This window comes from Vipera ursinii (genome assembly GCF_947247035.1).
Source record: "Vipera ursinii genome assembly, chromosome: 4".
NCBI lineage: Eukaryota > Metazoa > Chordata > Lepidosauria > Squamata > Viperidae > Vipera > Vipera ursinii.
Window position 1 is genome coordinate 71,652,770 of NC_139514.1, and position 23,980 is coordinate 71,676,749.

Consider the following 23,980-nt stretch of genomic DNA (forward strand, 5'->3'; position numbering starts at 1 on the left):
TTCAAAGAGGTGTCATCCTCAACCATGGCCCTCCATGCGTGTTCCCAGATGCAGCGCACTGCATAACCCTGGGCCCTGAGGTACTCTACTTTAATCCAAGTATGGCTGTGCAGGGTGTCATATGTTGATCCAAGTAATTCGTTGAAGTCTTTTTCAGAGTAGCAGACAGGGCACCCATGAAAAAACAACCATAAAATTCAAAAGCTGTGGGTGTGTCATTTATGACAGCAAAACCATCAAAAAATATTTGCCTACTTGTTTTTCACCCCCCCCCTTCAGTGCATGCTGAATATTGACGTTCTCAGTGTACTTTATGTACATCAACCATTGTATCACAGGTGCTGTATACATTTTCTGTGTCTTGTGATAATTATCCATAGGAGCTAAAGCAATGGAGGAGTTGTTCAAATACATGAACCGGTACTGTGCCATACAGACAGACACCAATGTGATATATTGGAAGGGGTCAATGCAACGAATCACTATCTCCTCAACAATATCCCCACCGCCCCTCCTGATGAACTCACGCTCAGTCATTTCCATTACCTGCTCCCAAAATTGAATACATGCTTCTCTTAATATATCTACATCCTGCCTGCAATAGTGGGCCAGAGCTTTCTTTAGTTTAAATACAGTACCTGTATTAGCAGTGTGCCATTTCAGGAATTCTTCTCTCTCCCTGGGCATCATGGTTTCAGGGCTATAATACTTGGTTTCAGGGAGCGGCCCAACGTAGTCTTGATTGGCCATTGTATTGAACAAGTGGGGGAAATATCCTTTGCAGCCTTGAAACCCCATAGCTTTGGGTAATTTACTTAATTTAAGGGGCAAAAATGAGAGGCTATCAATAAACCAGATCTTGTAAGCCGGCAGGGTGATACACAGAGGTTTCCCTCCCAGGCTTATAAACTGAACCCTAACCCTTTCCCGGATCAACTGCCTCAGTACTAGGTACCCGTCATAACCTTTGGCATTGTGAGCGATAAAAGTGCATCCTTTAAACTTATTTATAAATGTCTTTACAAACTGATCCAGACATCTAACACCATAACAATCCCACGTCACAACATCTTCATTATCATCATCCTTCAACATATCCCTGGCGCATGCATAATTAGGTATATGTGTGCCTGTCTCTTGGCAGCATTCAAAATCATAAATGATCTACCTTTGGCCAATTTGTGGCCGGTCCAGCTCTTTTAGAAAACATAAATGATATTCCAAACTTTCAACCTTCTCAGAACACTGCCCACACTTGGGTTCCTTGCATTTTATGTGGGGAGTAAAGACGTAAACCCCACATTTTTCACAATATTCTTTACTCTTACAGTCAACTTTTCCCTCCGTAGCTGTGTGTGAGTTTCAAGACATACCTTAGAATGACAAACCCCTTTGCACCTATAGCAGCGCATCTTTTCCTTCTCTACCTGCTGGCATTCTTGCTTGAGACATGATCTGCAGATATATTGACAACCATGACTAAATTTATGGTGATAGTGGGTGTGGCAAAATTTACAGAAATAGCGTTCACTGAGGAAACCCTTGATATTTTTGATGGCATAGTAATGATTGTCATGTAACAATATAAACACTATTTTTTCTTGCTGTGGGAGGCCTGTAACAAAAAAACTCCATCCATCCTGCATATAAAACAAGAGCTTTATAGTAACCCCTAAATCTTTTTCAAAGAGGTGTATCTGAGAAAAGTGAACCATGTTTTCTGTGGAAATACCCAGTCTGATGTGAAGTTCCCTGGCCCTGGTAATAATTTCTTCATTACTAATGAACCAGAGCAAGCAGCTAGCAAAACACAGAAATGCGCCTTCCACATTGAAATCTACTAGGTGCCGTCTTTTTTTCTCCAGTACTTTGGTGATCAGCACAGTGCTTAACTTCCTAAGCCCTCCCCCCTCATTGTTCCTCACAATGGTAACCACTAATTGTAAATCACCCCCCCACACACACACACACACAATATCTCTGCCTTACTTTGAAGCAGATTTTCAATACTGGTCAGAAAATCATAAGCATTTAAACCATCCATATTCCTCCTCAGAGAAAAGAGAGGTTGATTTAACCCATCTTCATCCAACCGGAGTTGAACAAAATCATTTGGTCCTATGTCTCTAGCAACATTATTCAAAAGATTCTGTATAGCATTATGAATAGCCTCTATAGCATGTACAAAAAACCGAATTTGGTCAACATTAACAAATCTATATCGCTGATAGTATTCCACAGCCATGAAATTTCGGATAGGATGCTCCCACTCTTGCACCAAATCCAGATAAACATTGTTCATATTCTGAGAGTTTGCAGAGTTAGGGCTTTGTAGCTGGGGCATAGAATGATATATCTCCTCTTCTGGTTGAGATACAGGCATAGGTTCACTACTATCACTGTCTGCTGGGGATGCGGGGAGTTTGCCTCCATGCATTTTTGCTTTTTTGCAGGATGGTCCTAGTTAATCAAACAAACAAAATGTTATCACCAACATTCCTAATAATGTAATACAAACGCACCCCCTTTTTTAGATTATAAAATAATATGAATGGATTTGTAGTTGGATAAAATGCTAGATGTTATACCTCCTAACTCTTGTGCTGTGTGGCTTGTGCATGGTTGAGGGGTCATGCCATGCCGGGGTCCCTCCTGCTCTGTGGGTATAGTGCACAGGTCTGCAACCTGTGGCTCCGGAGCCGCATGCGGCTCTTTCAACCGTCTCTTGTGGCTCCCAGTCCTCTGCCATGTGTAGTCCAAAAAAAAAAAGTGGGACTAAAAAAGTTCAACCATTCAATTCAAATATGCAGGGTAGGTGCATATCTCGCCTTGGCTCCACTCTTCAGTCAAACCCTGTTCTGCACATGCATGCATGTACGTGCATGCCCACACATTTTTTGCGGCTCCCAGTTTTTCCTTTTGTGAGGGAACCGGTTCCGAGTGGCTCTTTCACTGTTTCAGGTTGCTGACCCCTGGTATAGTGAGATCCGCAAATGGTTGATCATCTTCCCATTCTGAAGGAAAAGAAAAACCCAATGGTCAGAAATGTTGCAGAAATGTTTGTAAGAATCTGAAGGTATGAAAGTATGAAAAACAAATACCATTATAAAACCCCAGACATTCAGAATCAGTCAGTTCCATCTAGTAAAAGAAAACAAACATGCCAAGAATATTATAAATACATTCTTTTTTATATCTAAGAGGGTCAGTGTTTCAAAATTTAGCAATAAAATTACTTACAAGAGCCGCCCCCCTTAGACATTCGGAATCAGTTAATTCCATCTAGTAAAAGAAAACAAACAGGCCATGAATATTAGAAACACATTTTTTATAGCTAAGAGGACCAATGTTTCAAAAATTAGCAATAAAATTACTTACATTTGTAGCATCCATTCTGTAAAGAGGGTCTTCTTGGCAGATCACAGGGGTCCAGAGGTATGGATATGCCAGAAACTGGCAAACATGTCTGGGGTCAGTATGAGTCCTACTTTTTGTACACTCTGGCAATGTCAAAAACCACATCATCCACCAATCAGGTAATCCCCCCAGCTGAATCACATGAACAATGATTAGATTATATATCTGTGTCTAGCACCTGATAGGATTAAACAGGAGATCAGCAAATGTAAATTTCATAGTGTTAATAGTTTCTTGTAATTAATTCTGCTGAGTTCTTCACCCCTTTTGACCAGTCCACCCCATATCAAGAAAAAAATATAATACAACTTTCATGTGATTTGTAAAGCACATTTTATTATAAATTTCATAGCGTTAACAGTTTCTTGTAATCAATTTCTGTTACATTCTGACATATGAACCTCTTCAGAGACAATGGCAATTCGGCTTCAATCTTTGACATTAATGACAGTGGATTACCAATAAGCGCTATACGATGTATAAATTTCTTGAGCTCACCAAGGGAATCCCTGCTGAAATATAAGTTATTCATTTTGTCAGAAATATTGATGATGACCCAGAGAACATGAGGCATAGAAAGTCTAAAGCATAAGCTGCTAATAAGCTCTGTTTCACTGGTTCATCCGTATGGTCTTCATCTGATTGTAGACACCCCATTAAACAATGGTGTAATATTTTAATGATACACGCTTTCAAAATCTGAGGCATGCTGACATTTTGAGATTCCACCGTTTCTAAAACAGGAAATAAGGTAGAATTAGTCTAGCTGTTTCAACTAATCAAAATACTGTTTTCTTAATTTTTATATTTACTTACCATTTGATGTTTTGCAGAATCTGCAACAACAAGGCTTTATAAGTTTGTTTTCTTCCACGAAGCCATATAGCTCAGGTCCTTTTCTTATTCTACGTCTACGCTTGAGAGGTTTGGGGGTCAAATTTACATCAAACAAATCTCCACCAGTATCTGCCATCTTCAAAAGACTGGAATTAATTTGCTAGCTGTTCAGACCTGCCTGTACAATCTCCCCCGCGCATGCTATGACACGTCCTTGAGCCTTGCACCTGTCCAGAATCACAGGGAATGACATGCCCAGGCATGTCCCGAACAAGGCCTAACCCCATTTTTTTTACTAGCAGATTCAAACACCCATACCCGGAGCCGCGTTCCTGGCAGTCCACCTCTTGTGAGCATTTTTTAAAATTTTTATTTATTTATTTATTTATTAAAAAATTCCTGTTAATATTCCTTGTCTTTTGCTGTAGGGTTAGAATAAAATTTATTAAATTTGTGCTATGAACGGTTACGCGTACATATGGATTTGAGGGGGTTACAAATGCCAAAATATATGTCTTTAGATTTTTACAAAGATAAAAACCGGCTGTGGGCTTTAAAAGGTCTGTGTTTTTTCCCCCCTACATTCAGGGAAAATGTTTTTAAGATTGCCTGGTTTAAATGCAAACCCTGGCCGCCTTTTAGCTGCTCCTTCCCCCCCCTCCCCACCCCCAGCTTTTGAGGTATTGATTTTTAAAACTCCACAAAAATTAAAAGCATCATTAGGCTAGAATGATTAGAAATAAAAAGCCTTTTTTAATTACCCCCCCAAAAGCAGGGTTTTATTTCCCAAAAACACAGGTCTCTGTGTTTCTTTTGGATTTGCATGTCCATAGAATTAGTCTAGGGTTAATGTAATCAAGTACACAGAAGCTTTACTGCCACATGTTTCTTGATGGGATTAGGTTCAGCAAGCACCATCTGAAAATAGGGTTATGACCTTGCACCACACCTTATCTGTTAGGGTTACCCATGCTTATTTTGATGGGGTTAGGCCAACACATCATATCCGGCTAGGGTTATGACTTTGTGAGTCCTGTACCACGTGGGGGGGAGGATTATGCACATCACATCCGGGGAGGAGGGCTGCGCATGTCACTTCCGTTTATGGGCATGGCCTGGTGACGTAATCAGCACATGGCTTTGTTTACTTTGATGATGTCATTGATCAAAACTACTGATAATTTCCACTAAAAGTTTGTATGTACTTATACTACTTACCCTTCGCCAGTCACCAAAGATCTCTCCAAACCAGCTTGTCTCCATGACACCTGTCCAGGTTTGAACCAGGACATGGGCTGTTTTCTTCATGCGAGCAATGATCTCCTCGATCACTTTTCCCTGGTCATCAATCTGGAGGCAACAGTTTGTCAAAATGAATTTTCCACAAATGCCTCCTTCTTTTGCTAGTAAATAATCCAAAGCCACGCAGATTTGATACATTGCTGTATGTAATTGGGTGTTAGTTTTAGCAAGCAAATTTAAAAACAAGGCTATCTCATTTGTAATTATTTCTAATTCAGCTTGCAGTCTAATAGTTCTATTAAGCATATAAAGCATATAAACAGGAGTTCTATACCCATACATTCCATCAATCATTCCTGTACATTCCCTTATTCCCTCCTTCAGTACATCCATGTACTTGTTTCCCATGCTTGCATGAAATTGGTTCCTGATGCAAACAATGATTAAAGCAGTGAGAGAGCAATAGTTAGACAAGACTACACAATTTGTTTCTTTTTCTAGTTCCACAATGTATATCTATACCACAATGTATATCTTGAATGTGGTGTGTGTGCGTGTGTGTGTGTATGTGTTTTATCATAAAAGTTATTGGAACTATGGACTAGAGAAATTTGATTTTTTTCTGTTTTTTAGTATTCTTTCCTTATTTCAGTTTGTGAGCTTCATATCATTCATTTTCAAAGGATATTTTTTTTAAAGTCTGTGTTAAAAGTAGTGTCTGCTACTAAGTAGTGTCTTAATGCTGAAATATATATTCTTTATAAATTAAGGATACTCTTCTTATATTTGAGAAATGATCAGGCTGACTCTTCATATGCATTCTGTTGAAACATTATAAATTGGATTCTAGATCCAGAATCTAGATTACTTAATATTAACCTAGTTCAACTGTTCCCAACATGATAGGAGGATTTCTGATTAGTGAAGTTAAGGTTTAGCTTTCAGTGAATTCTTATGTCTGCAATAGCAGCAACCATGCTTGGTCCTGATGTTATCTCCTTGCTGATACTTCTGCGGGTAGCTGTGAGTAGGCAACTTCCATGTTTATAGGAAAAATGGAATTAGTATTCAGTAGCTAAGCAGAAATCTATCCCAAGCTTAACCCCATGTACCCATCTTTCACACTGCTTAGCATTTAATAGTTAGTATTAAACTAATACGGTTTTTAACTATTTTTTATTCACCTTGGTTTGGTTTGGTTTGGTTTAGGTTAAGCATCAATATGTATGGTCTGCTATATTTCAAATCAGTATATTTCAGAATATAAAACAAACACATTATTTACTGATAGAGAAGGATTTTATTAACTTGGTCAGCTCATATTCTTGTTGAATTGTTTAATAATAAAGACTAGTGATTAACATGTTTCCTAACATTAAGCATTGAAAATTGAATGTTTCCTGAATCTTCTAGATACTACTTAAGCTACATCATCTGTACAAAAATATCCAATGAAAGTGGGTAAAAACAGGAACACACAAGAAGATGATATAGTTCTTGGAAAGCTGTATTGATGTAAAGTTGAGAGTGTTAAATAGCAATTAGAGCAAGACAATAAAGTGAAAAAACTATGAAAGAAGTCAAGTTTCTTAGATTAATCAGTAGCAGGCAGGAAAAGCTAATTGCTAGTAACTGTGCTTCACTCTGTTTGACCCACTTTCTGCCTACCATTATGCTGATGGAAAGCGCACTGTGTGGTGAAGGCAAATACATCAGCTGCAAAACTCTGAAGAGAGACTTTAAACAAAGGCTCTATTGTTGGAAAAAGAGCTGAGGATGTATTCTGGTCTTAATGAAGTAAAGCTTCATAATGAATCAGCATAAAATATTTTGTCTTAATGGGCTGTGAGGGTGGCAAATATTTATTGTATGATGAGGTTGAAATAGGCTGGTCATTTTACAGTACCATCCTATCACAGTGTGAAATGTGCAAAGTATGGGATGACAAGTAGCTTCTGATGTGTATAGTTGCTTTACTGTTTGAACTTTTGGTGCCAATTCCCTTTTCTTTTTTAGGCAGGCAACTTAGTGGTCTCTTGAAGTTTTGGACATCATTCCCAAATGAATGTTAGATACATTTCAGTACTATATTTTTATACTGAATTGTTTTGAGAATCAGACTAACTGGTTCTAATCATGCTCCTTGTTCTGCTGTTTTCTATTATTTATTTATTTATTTATTTATTTATTTATTTGTTTGTTTGTTTGTTTGTTTTTATAAACCGCCCTTCTCCCGAGGGACTCGGGGCGGTGTACAGAGTAAGGTAGGTATACCGATTGAACAATAGTGAAAAACAATAGTAAAACAACTGAGACCCCAAGAGCTATCAGGCCAGGCCGGACTGCTGGAACAGGTAAGTTTTTAAATCGCGCCGGAAGGTGCGGAGGTCGGGGGCCATCCGGATTTCAGTTGGCAAGCAGTTCCAGAGGGCTGGCGCACCCACTGAGAATGCCCTCCCCCTGGGGGCCACCAGCCGACATTCCTTGAGCGGTGACACCCTGAGGAGGCCCTCTCTGTGGGAGCGCACAGGACGGAGGGGTGTTGACGTTGGCAGAAGGTGCTCCCGTAGGTAGTCCGGACCCATGCCACGTAGGGCTTTGTATGTCATTGTTAGCACCTTGAATTTCACTCAGAAGGCAACCGGAAGCCAGTGCAGCTCACGGAGGAGAGGTGTGATATGGGAGTATTGGGAGGCCCCCAAAAGTGTCCGTGCAGCTGCACTTTGCACCAGTTGAAGCTTCCAAGTGGATCTCAAGGGCAGCCCCATGTAGAGAGCGTTACAGTAGTCTAGGCAAGAGGTCACAAGTGCATGGGTGACTGTACGTAAGGCATCCAGGTCCAGATAAGGTCGTAGTTGGCGCACCAGTCGAACCCGGGAGAAGGCCCCCTTGGTCACAGCTCCTATGTGATCTTCCAGGGATAGCTGCGAATCTAGGAGGACACCCAGGTTGCGGGCCCTATCAACAGGGGGTAATAACTCATCCCCGATGTTAAGGGGTGGAATGATCTGAGTATCCTGGCTTGCCGGTATGTACATCCATTCAGTCTTCTCCGGGTTGAGTTGAAGCCTGTTCCTCCCCATCCATTCCCGGACCGCTTTCAGGCAGCGGGACATCACGTCGAGGGCATCACTGATGCTGTTTGGAGTTGAGATGAAAAGCTGGGTGTCATCAGCATACTGATGGTACCCTACTCCAAAGCTACGAATGATCTCACCCAGCGGTTTCATGTAGATGTTGAACAGGAGAGGCGAGAGGACCGACCCCTGAGGGACTCCGCAAACGAGAGGCCTCTGGGTCGACCTCTGTCCCCCTGCCAGCACCGACTGCGAGCGACCCTGGAGAAATGAGGACAACCACCGCAGAACCGTGCCTCCCACTCCCAGTCCCCTGAGGCGCCGCAGCAAGATACCATGGTCGATGGTATCGAAAGCCGCCGAAAGGTCTAATAAGACTAGGACAGAGGAATGGCCCCTGTCCCGGGCTCTCCAGAGATCATTCATCTTATACTTGCAGAAATAAAAATAACATTTTAATATACTAATTATGATTAATTGTGTTTAGATCTGGCTTGTCCATCCAGACAATACTCAATTGCTATATATCATATGCATCAAAAAAAGAACTATCTTTCAGTGCAGTTGTATTGGAGATGCCATTTAAACTGAAGTAGTATGTATATTTTTTACAATTTTAAATAGAAAGTAGTCCTCAACTTACAACAGTTCACTTATTGACTGTTCAAAGTTACAACAGCACTAAAAACATTACTTGTGACTGTTTTTCACACTTACAACCAGTGGTGGGATTCAGCTGGTTCGCACCAGTTTGGCAGAACCAGTAGCTATTTTTTTGTTGCCCAGGCCCAGGATAAACTTCAGGAATTGGCACCCACACAGAGAACCAGTTGTTCACATATTTGAATCCCACACTGCTTACGACTGTTACAGCATCACCATGGTCACATGATCAAAATTCAAATGCTTGGCAACTGGTTCATATTTATGATGGTTGCAGTGTCCTGGGATCATGTGATCAGCTTCTGCAACCTTCTGATAAGCAAAGTCAATGGGGAAACCAGATTCACTTAACAAACATGTTACTAAATTAACAAATGCAATGATTCACTTAACAACTGTGGCAAGAAAAGTCATAAAATGTCAAAAAAATCACTTAACAAATGTCTCACTTAGCATCAGAAATTTTGGGCTCAATTGTGGTCATAAATTGAGGATTACCTGTATAGTTTTGTAAACTTTTAGTATCTATGTACAATATTCTTTACTTGTTTTGACATTTAGTATTTGGCATGATATTAGGTAAGCAGGAAGTTGAAAGTGAATATTTCATCATAAATTGAGGACAGTCACGATCATTTCAGAAGAAACTGAAAAGCTCATCAGTGTCAGCCAATGCACTAGTGGAGAAGTAATAGTTATTATTTGATGTGTACTGACTACATACTGTATTTATTCTTTAGAAACAATGTTTTGGTTAACACATGACCACACAGACAATTTAGACTGCTGAAGTGTCCTAGAATTTGCTTCTTACTTTTCCTCCAAATTCTCATATTAGATCAATATTATTTATCCATAGGTCAATTAGTAATTAAAAATGTTGATTTTTAAAAAAAAAAACATGAATGCTTTAATTTTCATCCACTGCTTTTTGTCCTGCCTCCATGTGCTTTGGAGAATAGTTTTACCCTGTCTTCTTTGTGGCAACCCTTTAGATATTGGAACACTGCTATCATGTCACTCCTAGTCCTTTGTGTAAAGTGTAATGACTTTGTGTAATGAACACAACTAGTAACATCCCTTGTCCCTTTCCTTTCCATTTATTAACCATTTTCTTTATGAACTTCCCTCTAAAACCTTCCAGTGGGGATTTTCCCCCTTGTTATGTCAATGTCATATCTATAACAGAATAACAGATTTGGAGGGGACTCTGTTTACATGGATGTATTGATTACTTGGATGTATTAGTTAAGTTTTTGGTAAAAGGGTGATTGATTGATTGATTGATTGATTGATTGATTGATTCCTTGTAGATAGATTCAGATAATTCCCCCTTTGCAACTATATGCATCTGGGTATAAGAGCCTGATATACATTTAAGACAAGATTTTACAATTTGTCAAAAGCACTGAAATCTGGAATCTTGGTAAAAAGCTTTCTAGTGTCTGTGAATTCATCTGGCAGCTGCATTTGAACTACTACTCTGTCTCCCTAATTAAGCACAGATTTAAAGCTCATTCAGTCACAGTGATTTTCCTGTACTCATATTACCATTATGCTTACTTAATGCAAACACATAATATATGGCCATCCTATTACTTATTTGTACCAGTGACTCTTCAAAAATCTAATTACATGGATTGATGAATTCATTACCAAGAAATTATAGCCAAAATGGGATGCTGCAATTATATACTAACACAGCGGTGGCGAACCTATGACACGCGTGGCAGAGGCGGCACTCAGAGCCCTTTCTGTGGACACATGCGCCATGCCCCGGAGATGGCAACTGTCCCTCTCCAACCAGTCGTCTACTAACTCGCCGAGGTCCCACATGGCCAGATGCATCCTAGGAGAGCTGATTTCCCTCCACCCCATCCCGTCCCTCCTGGCTTCCCATGCTCTCCTTTTCCCAGGCACGACCCCCTGCATTGCCTCCTCATCTGTCAGCCAACCACCCAGCTCAGAGGCGGCTAGTGGTGGGCTGCGGAGCCCCAGAATGCACCAGTCGAGGGGCCAGCAGGCTGTGGCTGCTGACAGACACCGTCAGCCCTCATGCGCTCACTGGCCTCTGTGTGCAGGGGCCAATGGTGTCAGGCAGCAGCTGCCCCGGGCCTTGCTTTGCCCCTGGATCTCCCCCAACCCTGCCCACCCCCATGGGCATCCCTGTGGGATGACATTGAGGTGACCACACCCACCTTGGCCATACCCACCCAATCTGCCATGACCACCACAGCCACGCTCACCCAGTGGGCCATGCCCACCCGGCACCCGGCGATAAATAAGTGGGTTTTGGGTTGCACTTTGGGCACTCAGTCTCTAAAAGGTTTGCCATCACTGTACTAATACAATCATTTCCTTTGGACTATGTAAGGAAAGGGGGAAAAATCCAGTCTACATATTGAACTCTGCCTCTTTACCAATTAGGAATGGAAAATTCTATTGTCAATTGTACTGTAATCTTTAATTAGGGTACATTTCATTAATACAATATTATTTGATTAATAACTAATAGGCTTCTAAACATGAATATGTGCATGAATTCTACAGAAAACCTGAAGGCATCCAGAAAATTCCAATTAGTCTGTTGGCCAGATACACATTTGTTCATACTGGATCATCTTCAAGATGCTTTGCTATGATATAGACAGTTTGATTATTCATTTATATCTGTTTATATGGCCATCCATCTCAGATTCATGACCTCTGAGTAGCTAACAGCATTAAATGAAAATATAAAAGATTAAAAAACAGAAAAACACCTGCCCACAATACACACAGAAACAATGATCAGGGTAATAACAGTTATTACTTGTAATCACAAGTCAACATAACCAATGTATGGATTAAGTCCCACCTTTCTGATCCCCAATAATAAAACATTACTATCTGTAAGTTAAAATATTAAATATATATTATATTATGTTTATATTAAACATAAAAAAATCAAATTTTCCTTATTTCTTTTCAACCACATAGGAAAGAAAAGCATCATATACTTAATAAAGAGCTTGACAATTGTGCATTCTTAAAGATTATCTATCTATCTATTTATCTATCTATCTATCTTTGTGTGTGTATGTGTGTGTGTGTGTGTATGTTAAAACTGTAAAAAAACTTCGAACTCTGGGATAAATAGCAAACAGCTGTTTATTGTTAAAAAGGAATAAAATAATAAAAACAACCATTGATAAAAACAAATGCCTATTCGCCGGTCCTCTGCCAGTGTCATCAGAGTGAGCATTGGAAGCAGGAGAGTCTGCTGATAAGCCTAATCGGCTCTGCTCAAGTGTGTGATGGGCCCATCTACTCTAGGCAACCGTGGTTGTTCTAAGCATTGCGCATCCCCTTGCTCACATTTTATTTTATTTTTATATATATATACATTTTATTAACATTTTTAACATAACATAAATCCTTGTAAAACAGCATGTTGTCTGGGTAGCATCTATAAGACAATCTTTAACAATTACTTTCTATAATCTATATTCCATATGTTAATTTCATTTGATTTCCTCTTTCCCCAACATATCTTTCTTTGCAAAGCATTAAGTTAAAACAATTTTGTTTGCTTAACAGCAGTTAAATACATAGTTTCAATAATCCTGTTTAACATTTTAGTTGCCTTATCATAAATCCTGTCACCATGTTTATTTCAGCTTATTTCTCCCCCCAAGTTCTAAATATTTTTACAGTTGGTAGATTTCATTCTGTTTTTTTCCTATGAACCCTCTCATGCTTTTATATTTCCCAATCAATAGATAAAAAAGTAAAAACAACAACAAAAGAAAAAAGAAAAAACAACTTATTTCTCCCTCCTAGTTTTAAATGTTCTTACGAAATAGCAATCATTTCAACATTCAACCTCATTTGCTTTAGTAGGTTTGATTCTGTTTTTTCCACATAAACCCTCTTATGCTTTTATATTTCTTAATAAGCAATAATAAAATAAAAAAGAAGAAGAAAAGAAACAAAAAAGAAGAGAAAAAAGAAAAAGAAAAAAGAGACAAAAGTATTAGGCTGCAAAAGATAACATATAAAAATATATATTTCTCCTAATTTAATATATATTTATTCCCTCAGTTTCTTATTCTTTTTAACTATAGCTAAGAATTTATTTAGTCTATTTAAACTTTAAATATTCCATTCAATAGTTCTAATCATCTAATCTATGTCCCATTCAAAAAACATTTTTTTAATTTTCTTTATCATCACATTTAAATAGCTAAAACATTTGCTTTTATTTAAATCATTTCAACTTAGAAGACTAGACAAGAAAAGAAGATAAAGAATAATAAAAAAGAGAAAGAAAAACAGTTATATTAAATAGGAGGACAAGAAAAAAAGTTTCCCTCTTAAGAATAGTATATTTCAAAATTTTCCCATTTCTTAGCCATATTCAAACAGATGCTTCTTTTTGAAGTATTCACGCTGGTATATTCCATCTCGTTCCAAAAGTTTCATTTTAAAATTTTTCCTCTAATCGATGTCTTTCTCAATCAATATGTTTTGCTGTGTCATTTGTTTCCCTGCAGTTATTTTATATAATTTTATCTTCGAATTTCCATCCTCATAATTATATTTAATCATCTCTGTTATATTTTCTTGAGAACATTCTTGAAAAGAAATTACGTTGAAAATGTTGATTCATGCACTCAAGGTTTTTCTGCATTTCCTTGTAGTTTAAAGTCATTGTCCTTTGAAATTTTTGCTGCTTATCATATGTTTCCTTTTGTAAATAAGTGGATTTTAAGGTTCCTTTAAGTCACTATATTCAGAGATTCTTTGAGTCACCTCTACTGTATTTTGAGAGATTTCTTGTAGTGAAAATAGGTTGGAAATAAGTTGATTCATATTTTCAAAGTTATTCTGAATTTCTATGTAGTTTAAGGTCATTGTCTTTTGGAATTGTTGTCACATCACATGTTTCCTTTTGTAGAGTATTCATTACTTCAGCTGTGTTCCAATTTGTTTAAACAGGTGCATTCAAAGCTTAAGAGTTCAAAAGCGAAAAAAAAGAAAAGAAAAAAAGAAATTCTCCTCCACCAGCAGGGGTCAGCATTTGCTCATTTTATTGTCTTTCTGCTATTTTCCTTCTCAAAAAAAAAAAGGTTCGCCACCCAAGTGAGAAAGAAGGAACGAAGTTCCTCTCCCCCTTTCCTTCTTCGGAGATCTCTTATTTGGGGGATTTTCTTCTTCAGGAAAGTAGGTAGGATAGAGAAAATCAGTACTCTTACCCAGATTCAAGCATGCTGTTTTGCTATTCACTTAGTTTAATTGCTTGTGACTTCCATTTGCTTCAGCTTCAGCTATGGCTGAACATGACGTTCGTCAGCCTTTTCTTCCGTTGGTTTCTGGGAGGCTTCTCCCGGACTGTTTGGGGAGACCGCCGTCTCTCCTAAGTCCCTGGAATTTCCTTCCTTCAGTCCACCCCTTCAGAGTGGATTCTGGCCCCTTAGGGTCCCCAACAAAAAGAAATTTCAGCCAGAAGATCTGATGTTTCAAATTCTCCAGCTGCTCCGCTGAAGACCAGAATAGGAAGCCCCTCCCTTGCTCACATTTTAAGTCTGCCTTTCTTTCTCTTCCCATCACTCCCCTTTCTGCCTGCATTGCTTTGCCCATCCTGGTCAATCCTATGTTTTTTATGTTTTTACGCTGTGTTCCAACCGCTGGCATAGCTGCCAATCCTGAGGCTCCCTCCTCTGCTTTCTCTATCCTCCCCCACACCTTGCTCGTGCTCGGCTGTTTGGGACTGCCATCGGGCTTCCCTCCAATCTCCCCCTTTCCATGGTCCCTGTGGCTGGCCATCAGCCCTGGTTTAATACCAGGCATGCCTTTCCACCAATGTCAGTACACCATCTCCTTCTGATCCTTGGGATAGCCACCATGACACACTCGGTGTCTCTGCATATCACTCCTGCCCTCCGCTGTCCATCTCAATCGATCCCGTCCTCCTCGGCCACTCTTTGTTCATTGATGTGTGCATGGCTCATGGTATTCTCCCTTTTTGCCTCATCTGTATTGGCTCATCAGATACTCATCCACTACTAACTCACCAGTCACTTTCTCCTGTCACCTGGTCTCAGGCTGCTGTCCATTCAGCATCCTCCCTTTCACACGTATTGTGCCACCCTCATCTCCCTGTTGTCCTTATGCTCTCCCCTTGCTGGTCTGCCACTTCCCTTCTGATCCTTGGGATGGTTGTCCCAGTATAGTTGTGGTGTTCACTTGCTCACCCGTCCCAGTCACTTTCATCCTTGCCAGCCACCCTCCTTCCATTTGTCCATACACGGAACACCATTCTCCTTTCCCCATTTGCATCTGACCGTTGGGAGTTACTGCTGGATCACTCCTCACCTGCTCTTGTCCCTCAGCTTTGGTGGACCGCTGAGTATCCGATCCTCCCTCCGTCGCCTGGGTTCTGTAGTTTGGATTTCTTTTGGTTATTCTCTTTCTAACAGCAGGCAATGTTTTTCGTTGTTGTTAATGTGCCTTTACTGTTTGATAAGCCAGTGGCAGCTCTATATGGTGGTTAATTGATTGTGTGTCTGACAGCCAAGCCTCCCTAAGTAATTGACCTCCTTTGGAGGTGCCCTGGGTGATGGCCTCAGCTCCCATAAAGTGAAAGGAGTGGTCATTGTTGACCATATGTGTCCATATTTGTGAGTACTGCTCCTGCCTTTTGACGGCCAACTGATCTTCATGGACTCTGGTATTGAGCTGTTTGGCCATCTCTCCAATATATTTGCATTGGCAGTCCTTGCATTTTACCCTCATTTGGCCAGTGTGCCACACTGATGTTATGTGGTGCCAGTATTCTTGCAGTCGCCTCTGATACATACACGCTCCAGTCTAGGAGCATGTTTGGCAGGCAGATGTCATGTCCTCCCTGGCCTCTACTGACAGAAGTGAGGGGGAGCCTGTGGCCTAAAGGTTAATACAGCTGCCTAACATGTAAGCTGCCCAGGTTTGAATCCCAGAGGGGTCAGACTAGCTGATAAGAGCTAAAGAGCTTGAAGAGCTAGGGTACTGCTCCTCCCTTTTGACGGCCAACTGATGTTCATGGACTCTGGTCTTGAGCCATTTGGCCGTCTCTCCAATATAATTGCATTGGCAGTCCATGCATTTTACCCTGTAGATCACCAATGATTTTTCCTCCTCAGGTAATGGCTCCTTGGGGCCCATCACCCTAGCATGGAGAGTCTAATTTGGCCAATGTGCCACACTGATGTTATGTGGTGCCAGTATTCTTGTGGTCACTTCTGATACCCCATTGACGTAAGGTATCATCCAGGTTGCAGCTGCCAAACCAGACTGCTACAATGAGATATGGTCCTCAACCTGAGAGATGCATGGCCCATCAACTTTATGAAAGCCTTGGAGCCTACAGGGCAGCACATGACAACCAGCTATATAAAGTCAATGGGCCGTGCATCTCTCAGGTTGAGGCCCGTATCTCGTTATAGCAGTCTGGTTTGTTCATCAGTTAGGATTCTTGATGATATGTTGTGGGCCATCTTGTTAGTATTATTGTGGTTGTCCGCCATCTCAGGATCTCCATCTTTCACTGGAGTCCCTCGATCTTATACTGGCACGCTCTCTGTGTGGTTTGGCATATGTGGTGGTCAAGGATATCATAGTGTTGGTGTGACAGCGTGGTTCGGCAAAACTCTTGACATCTTCGAATCTCTGTCATCCAGGCTCCAATACGCCTATGATGATCATTGATTAAGGCATACACTGTCCAGCGCTAAAACTGCCAGACTATCGCCTGACCTTCTATTGAATCTACTACTGGTCTTCTGTGTAGGGATTTGGGTAGTAGGTCATTACGGATGCATTCATGCAGGAACGCTAGTTTCTGATAGCTAACAGTCTCTCATTGTGCAATGCTCCCCCACCTCCTAGCCTGGAGCAAAACTGCTCATCCATAAGTATTCCTAATAATTTTAAAAATACAAATCCCAGGCATATTTACATTAAAACTGTAAAAAATTTCAAACTCTGAGATAAATAGCAAACAGCTGTTTATCATTAAAAAGGAATAAAACAATAAAAACAACCATTCATAAAAACAAATGCCTATTCACCAGTCGTCTGCCGGCATCGTCAGAGTAAGCATTGGAAGCAGGAGAGTCTGCTTATAAGCCTAATCGCCTCTGCGCTCTGCTCCTCAAGCACGTGATGGGCCTGTGATGGAAACTGTAGTTGTTCTAAGCGCTACGCATCCCCTTTCTCGCATTTTAACTCTGCCCTTCTTTCTTCTCCCATCACTCCCCTTTCTGCCTGCATTGCTTCACCCATCCTGGTCAATCCTATGTTTTTTATGTTTTTACTCTGTGTCCCAACCGCTGGCATAGCTGCCAATCCTGAGGTTCCCTCCTCTCCTTTCTTTATCCTCCCCCCGCCTTGCTCGCGCTCGGCTGTTTGGGACTGCCATAGGGCTTTCCTCCAATCCCCTCCCTTCTGTGGTCCCTGTGGTGGCCGTCAGTCCTGGTTTAATGCCAGGCATGCCTTTCCACCAATGTCAGTATGCCGGTCTCCTTCCGATCCTTGGGATAGCCACTGTGAGACACTCGGCATCTCTGCATATTGCTCCTGTCCCCCGCTGTCCATCTCAATCGATCCCATCCTCCTTTGCCGCTCTTCAAGCATTGATGTGTGCATGGATCGTGGTATTCTCCCTTTTTGCCTCATCTGTATCCGCTCATCGGGAGTTGCTACTAACTTACCCCTCACTTTCTCCCATCCCCTGGTCTCAGTAAGCTGCTGTCTGTTTGGCATCCTCCCTTTTACACGCATTGCGCCACCCTCATCTCCCCATCATCCTTCTTTTCATATATATTGATTTCCCCTTTCCCCAAAGTATCCTTTTTTGCAAACATTAGGTTAATACAATTCTTATTATTTTGATAAATAACAGTTAAGTATATAGTTTTCCAATATTCCTAAAAGATAATCATATTAATATGATATTTCTTTTCTTATTAGTCATTTTGGTTGCCTTATCATAATTCCTGTTACAGTACCTATTTCAGTTTATTTCTCCCCCCAAGTTCTAAATATTCTTACTGGTGACAATTTTCTCAACAATTAATTACATTTACATTGGTAGATTTAATTCTATTTTTCCCATATAAGCCCTCTCACACTTTTATATTTCTTAAGAAATAGATAAAAGAATAGAAAAAGAAAAAGAAAAGAAGAGAGAAATGAAAAAAGGAGGGGGGAAGGCAAAAGCAATGAGATACAAGAAATAATATACTACTTAAAATATATATCCCTCCTAACTTAATATATATTTATTTCCTCGATTTCTTATTCTTTTTAATCATAGCTAAGAATATGTTTAATCTATTTAATCTTTAAGCATTCCATTCAATAGATCTAATCATCTAATCCCTTAACTCTAATTCAAAACAATTTTTTATGCATTTCTTAAATTTGATCACATTTAAGTACCTAGAACATTTCCTTTATTTAAGTCATTTCAGCTTTTTTTTCTTTAGAGAAAGGAAAGAAGCATACTGTATTAGTTGAAAAAGTAGTATATTCCAAAGTTTTTCTATTTCTTTAACCATATTCAAACAAATGCTTCTTTTTTAAGTATTCTCTCTGATAGGTCCCATCATCTATTTTCTTGGTTTCCATTTTAATCTTTTGTCTCTGCCTGGTGTCTTTCTTAATCAATGTACTTTGCTGAATCACTCATATCTCCGTAGAATATTTTTTTACAGTCTTTTTTTCTTATTGTCAAAGTTGCTTTGAAGTGTTAAGATATAAGTTATCTTTTCTTCCACTTGAATTGAATCATGTTCTTTTGTTTTATAAGGTTCCATTTTTAAGTCTCTATCCTCAGAATTATGTTCAGTCATCTCTGCTGTATTTTCCTGAGAGATTTCTTGGAGTAAAATTAAGTTAAAGATAAGTTGATTCATACTTTCAAAGTTGTTCTGTATTTCTTTGTAGTTTAAGATCATTGTCCTTTGCAATGGTTGCCGCTTATCATATATTTCCTCTTGTGAAGTATTCATTGCCTCAGATTTGTTAGTTTCACTTTATCTACACAGCTGTGTTTATTGGGAACTTTGAAAGTCAAAGACAGAAATTTGTCCCCAAATAATCGTCACCCACCAGTAGATGTCAGCATTGGTTCATTTTTCAGATCTTTCTAGTCTTTTTTCCTCTCTAAATGGTAAAATTCGCCGCTTTCAATAGCCAAAAGGTGGGGGAGAAAGCCCCCTCCCTTTTTCGGAGGTCTTTTTTTGGGGACCTCTCTCCTTCAGGAGAATAGGTAGGATAGAGAAAATCAATATTCTTACCCAGATTCAAACATACTGTTTACAATCAGCTTAAAGCAGAGCTTGTGACTTCCGTTATTTGCAGCTAGGGCTAGACAATGGAGTTAGCTAACCTTCTGTTGGTTTCTGGAAGGCTTCTCCTGGACCGTTCGGGGAGACCGCCATCTCTCCTAGGTCTCTGGGACATCCTTCCTTCATGCAACCTCTCTGGGGTGGCTTCTGGCCTATTTAGGGTCCCTGAACAGAAAGAAATTCAGCTGAAGGGCTCGGCATTCCGAATCCCTCAACTGCTTCACTGCTAAACAGGAACAGGAAGTCTCCCCATCGTCCTTCTGTTCTCCCCTTGCCGATCTGCTGCTTCTCTTCCAATCTTGGGATGGTCGCCCCAGTATAGTCATGGTGTTCACTTGCTCACCCGTCCCAGTTGCTTTCATCCTCATCAGCCACCCTCCTTTCGTTCATGCATACACAGGACGCCATTCTCCTTGCCCCCTCCACATCTGACTGTCGTGAGTTGCTGCTGGATCACACCTCACCTGCTCTTTTCCTTCAGCTTTGATGGACCGCTGAGTATCCGATCCTCCCTCCTGCTTTGTCCACCCCCCTGAAGCTTTGCACAGGCTCACCACAGGGCTGTGTGCTTAGCCCCTACCTGTACTCTATGTACACAAATGACTGTGTATCTTCCAACCCATCTACTGCGATAATTAAGTTCATGGATGATACTACCATGGTGGGTCTTGTTACAGGTGGGGATGGGACAGCATACAGGGCAGAGGTACAAAAACTATCCATATGGTGTTGTAACAACAACTTGCACCTGAACATCGGCAAGATGAAAGAGATGGTACTAGACTTCCGGAGGAAAAAGGAGGAACCTGCCCCACTTTACATTGGGGAGGACTGTGTGGAGAGAGTTTCCTCCTTTAAATTTCTGGGAGTCTATCTCTGCAAAGATCTTACCTGGAAAGTTAATACAGCCCAGGTGGCCAGAAAGGCCCAACAGAGACTTTACTTTCTCAGGGTCTTGCGGAAGAACAGGGTAGAACAACAGCTTATGACCCTCTTTTCCTGGTCTACTATAGAGAGCATCTTTTCGCTGCCTTGGAAGAGTGAGGAAAATTCTGAGGGATGATTCACACCCTGGATGGTATCTGTTTACTCTCCTACCATTGGGTAGGAGATATAGGAGTATAGCCAGCCGTACCAACAGGCTGAAGAACAGCTTTTATCCATGGGCTGTTAGGCTTTTGAATGGGAAATAATTTTATAAACTTTATGCATGATAGACTTGCGAGACCAGTGCATTGTGCAATTAGCTCACATGGTGTAATAAGATGGAGGGTTTGTGTCACTGTAAGTTGGGGGTGGGGGCACTAAGGGAGGCTCAGCCAATCTCAATGTATACATGGTTGTACTTTGACAATAAAGGTTCATTCATTCATTCATTCATTACCTGGGTTCTGTAGTTTGGATTTCTTTTGGTTATTCTCTTTCTAACAGCAGGCAACATTTTTCATTGTTGATGTGCCTTTAATATTTGATAAGCCAGTGGCAGCTCTATATGGCGGTTAATTGAATGTGTGTCTGACAGCCAAGCCTCCCTAAGTAGTCGACCTCCTTTGGAGGCGTCCTGGGTGATGGCCTCGGCTCCCATAAAGTCAAAGGAGTGGTCTTGTTGACCATATGTGTCCATATTTGTGAGTACTGCTCCTGCCTTTTGACGGCCAACTGATCTTCATGGACTCTGGTCTTGAGCTGTTTGGCCATCTCTCCAATATATTTTCATTGGCAGTCCTTGCATTTTACCCTGATTTGGCCGGTGTGCCACACTGATGTTATGTGGTGCCAGTATTCTTACGGTTGCCTCTGATACATACACACTCCAGTCTAGGAGCATGTTTGGCAGGCAGATGTCATGTCCTCCCTGGCCTCTACTGACAGGAGTGAGGGGGAGCCTGTGACCTAAAGGTTAATACAGCTGCCTAACATGCAAGCTGCCCAGGTTCGAATCCCAGAGGGGTAAGACTAGCTGATGAAAGCTAAAGAGCTGGAAATAGCTATACTAGTATCCCTTTAACTCTTTGTCAGTCACAAAATTTTGAATATATGTATATATGTATTATATTTTAAATAGTTAAAATGCATTGGTATTTCCAATTGATTGTCACAATTAATTTTTATAATTACATATTATATCATTAAATATTACAAGGATTTGCCAATAATTTTCCCCTACCCACCAATCTATTTTTGGAATTTCAGCAACAAGAAAATTTGAATAAAAACAACAAATGATTATCTCCAGATTGACTTTCTCTTCCAGGTTCTCATAATTCTGCCTAATATGTCTCATTATAGCCAATGTACCTATGTTTGAGCTGTACTTATAGAGTCTTTAACATTTACACTGTGCTGTATGTGATAATTTACTTTCCAAAATTCCAATGTGAACTGCACCCCCGTATTGGATATGATCTGTTGTGGGGCTCCATGCAGCCAGTATATGTTTTATACAAATATTCTTTCTAGTGTTTTTGCTGTGGGGATCTTTTGACACAGGATGAAATGCACCTGTTTTGAAAACAAATCTGTCATGACCCAAATGACCATATTTTCCCCACTTTCTGGCAGCTCCACAATAAAGTCCATAGAGATCTCCCTCCAGGGTGCCAATGGGGTGGCTACTGTCTGCAATAGCCCTGAAGTCTTCCCCTGTCTCCTTTTAGCTGCTGTGTAGATGGTACAGCTAGCTTCATAGCTTTTAATATTCTTTTTTATTGGTAGCCATCAAAACTGTCACTTCACTAAGTGAAGGGTTTTCATGAAACCAAAGTGTCCCGCTGCTTTGGAGTCATGGCAGAGTTGCATGAAGGTTAATCTTCGGCTCTTTGTGATGTAGAGATATTCTCCCACCCACAGTAATCTGTCATTCATTGTGCACAAATTCCTATAGCTTAGGAAGCATTCACATTTTTCTAATGCTTGTCTGAATTCCAACCACGCATGGCTTGCTGGCAGTTTGGGATTTCTTGCTTCTGCTTGTGTAGTGACCAGTGCTGCTAGCTGTTTTGGTGGCATGAGTGGGTCTGTTATTTTGGTCCTGGTGCTATTGTATTGCGGTAATCGCAAAAGCGCATCCACCAGGAAAAAATTTTCCCCTGACAAGTGCTTAATTGTGAAATTGAAGTGATGGAAGTGTTGGGACCACCTGGCTTGTTTAGGGGATAGCTTTCTGGGTGTTTTTAAAGCCTCCTTTTCCCAGACTGCCCACCTTTGTTCAGTTTCCATCAGTTTTCTCAACGTGTAGGCACATGGTTGCAACTTCCCCTCATTATTCTCCTGACGCAGTATTGCCCCCACGGCCACATCACTGGCATCCATCTGAATAATGAACGGTTTTTCAGTATCCGGGTATTTTTAAAATGGCTCGGCTGAGAATAGTCTTTTTAGTTTTTCAAAAGCGGTTTGAGATTCCATAGTCCATTTGAAAGGCTGGCTGGGTTTCGGCTTCCCCTCCCCTTTAGTTTTTAATAGATTTGTGATGGGTAGCACAATTTGAGTGAAAGAGGGGATGAATTGGCAGTAGAAATTTGCAAAACCAAGGAAGCTTTGCAGTTGCTTCTGGGTACAGGGCGGAGCCCACTCTAGCACTGCTCAGACCTTCTCTGCGTCCATCTCTATGCCATTAGGGGATATGCAATACCCCGGGTAATCAATTCTCTCTTTGTGGAATTACACTTAGACAGTTTGGCATACAAATGGGCTGCCTGCAATTTATTTAACACTGCTCTAACTAGTTTAACATGTTCTTCCTTAGTCTCTGTGAATATCAGGATATTATCTAGGTAGACAAGTACCCCCTTATAAAGGTGCTCTTGGAGCACTTACAGTTGCAAGAAAAAGTATGTGAACCCTTTGGGATTACGTGGAGTTTTGCATGAATTGGCCATAAAATGCGCTCTAAACATCATGTAAGTCACAACAATAGAAAAACACAGTCTGCTTAAAATAATACTACACAAACATTAGCTGTTGTCATGTTTTAATTGAACATAAGATGGAAACATTCACAGTGCAGGGTGGAAAAAGTATGTGAACCTTTGGACTTAACTGGTTGACCCTCCTTTGGCAGCAATAACCTCAACCAAACGTTTCCTGTAGTTGCAGATCAGACCTGCACAATGATCTGGAGTAATTTTGGACCACTCCTCTTCACAAAACTGTTTCAGTGTAGCAATATTCTTGGGATGTCTGGTGTGAATCGCTCTCTTAAGGTCATGCCACAGCATTTTAATCGGGTTGAGGTCAGGACTCTGACTGGGCCACTCCAGAAGGCGTATTCTGTTCTGTTGAAGCTATTTTGTTGAATTACTTGTATGCTTTGGGTCATTATCCTGTTGCATCACCCATCCTCTGTGGAGCTTCAGTTGGCGGACAGAT

The 23,980-nt window shown here is 40.6% G+C and overlaps 1 protein-coding gene and 1 long non-coding RNA gene across 2 annotated transcripts in view; one reads left to right on the plus strand and one right to left on the minus strand.

Moving 5' to 3' along the window:
* MID1 (midline 1) overlaps positions 1-23,980 on the plus strand; it is a 271,493-nt gene that overhangs the window by 229,367 nt on the left and 18,146 nt on the right. The gene's annotated exons all lie outside the window — the stretch shown is intronic.
* On the minus strand, positions 2,132-2,663 carry LOC310640450. Its single transcript, XR_014492531.1, has 2 exons — positions 2,589-2,663; positions 2,132-2,460 (listed from the first exon to the last, which is right to left on the minus strand). It is a non-coding gene; the product is annotated as an uncharacterized lncRNA (long non-coding RNA).